At 51.9% G+C, this 1,950-nt stretch overlaps 1 non-coding gene across 1 annotated transcript; it reads right to left on the minus strand.

Annotated features, from left to right (window-relative positions):
• Nucleotides 1-1,192: 1,192 nt before the first annotated feature.
• On the minus strand, nt 1,193-1,383 carry LOC140386113 (U2 spliceosomal RNA). The gene has a single exon (XR_011933580.1). It is a non-coding gene; the product is annotated as a U2 spliceosomal RNA (small nuclear RNA).
• Nucleotides 1,384-1,950: the final 567 nt, after the last annotated feature.

A 1,950-nucleotide genomic window follows, 5' to 3' on the forward strand; every position in this document is an offset into this window, starting at 1 on the left:
ACTGCCGTACTTGAGGCACAAAGCGACTAGTTCTCCCTAGGGATTTTCTGAGTAGTTGAATGAAGGGAGCACTGCATTTAAACAGCTCCACAGCACTTGCTCTCATTCAAACCAGGAGATGGAACCAAAGAAACCTGCTCCTAGATTTACAGAGGGGGTCGTCAACCATTTGCTAGATGCTGTGAGGAGAGGCGTGCTGCAATCTACCCTCAGGCTGGTAGGAGAACCTCCAGCCAGGTTACGAATCCTGCCTGGGAGACAGTGGCAGTACTGGTCAGTGCCAGCAGCCTGGACAAGAGGACAAATGTGCAATGCAGAAAAAAGATGAATGACCTACTCCAGAGTAAGTGCTCCCTGTTGACTTTCAGCACTTCACCCTTCCGTCACTCCATGGAATGTCATCTCGATCACACATGCTGCCACCTCGCAGGACCCCCTCACACGACCTTCCGCCAGCATCCTCAAACGCCCCCTGACATTTCTCCACAGAATCCCTTCCTGCTTAAATGCAGTGCCCAAATATGCCAGGTGTTCAGCTCACATTATCCTCATTCATGTTCCTGCTGGAGAAATTCACCCACAACTGCTGTGAGAGAGAAGATGGGCAGTGGGATGCCCAAGTTGAGGTTTTTGACTCCATACGAGGAGCGAGCCATGGAGCTCGCAGGGGAGAACCAGAGACAGGCCTGTGCTGAGAGGTAGGTGGGTCTGCAAAAGAAAAGTGAAGAGCCACTTCACCTTCATCTGGATGACGAGTCTCAAGTGAGTTCTGTGTAGTCCAAACCCTTGACCAGACTATGTACTGAACCAAGTCTCTTGCCTTGCCAGGCCAGTTTACCAACATTGTCCCACCATCCACCCTTGAAACCATCTTGGAGGAAATATCGGAGGAGGAGATGGATGAAGCTATACAGCATTCACCTGCAGTCCCCACCATTGCTGAGGGACACACCTCGGTGGTCTACCTTAGCAGGCAGGCTTCTGGGATACTATCTGGTGAGCATCACCCAGCTTCTGATGCACATCAGGTGGAGGCAAGGATCACATGATTGCAAGGATCAGACAGTCAAAGGCCTGCTGGATTCTGGACTCAGCTATACCCCAGCCAGGTGCTGTGATTCTGGACATGTTTGTCTCTCAGCTGCTGGACCTGCAAAGGCAGCACTGGGAATACCAGGAGGGGATATTTTGTTACTTTTTCTGAGTTATAAAGCCAGGGCTCAGAGTGTGGTCAGGGGTGAACCCCTAATCCAGCTCCTTGCCTGCTCCAAAAACCAATTCAAATTCAAATTGAATCCAATACATGGTCCCCACAAGCGAGACATACAGATCTGAGCCAAAAGGCTACTACACTTGATCTTAACCAAAAGGCCAAGAAGCAATCCAGGAGGGGATATTAATGACATTCCTGCGACTGCAAGGCCAAATGGAAGAGTCCCTCAGCCTTTTCTCACAGGAGATGTTGCCGGCGATGCTTGGCACCCAGGCCAACACTGTAAGGGTGGTGCCCATAGTGGAAAGCCTGGGGCAAGAGGTCAGATGTATGACGGGGGAATACCGAAGTATAGCTCAGTTACTGAGGACCATGGCTGACGGGTTCAAATGTGTGGTTCCGATAATGGTGGACTTCCAGGATTGGGAGCGCCAGATGATTTGAGGCTTCTGGAGCTCACTCCAGCTGTCCCTCTGTCCCATCGAGTAATCCAGGGCCCATGATTACATGGAGGGAGGGGGATCCTGGGGCCTTCCACACAGGAGACCCTGTGAGTGACCAACCAATATGAATCCCCCTTTCCTGACAGCGGCGCAACTCAGACTCAGCGAGGTGAACAGGGTGACACGGTAACACCATTTCCACCCGAAAGTAGGCCGGGGCCCTCCAAATCCCAGCCTTCCAGAGGTCACCCGCCAAAGACATCTCAGACAACAGGGTGTGGAAGGCAGCAGGTC

The sequence above is a fragment of the Scyliorhinus torazame genome, chromosome 11, assembly GCF_047496885.1.
Source record: "Scyliorhinus torazame isolate Kashiwa2021f chromosome 11, sScyTor2.1, whole genome shotgun sequence".
NCBI lineage: Eukaryota > Metazoa > Chordata > Chondrichthyes > Carcharhiniformes > Scyliorhinidae > Scyliorhinus > Scyliorhinus torazame.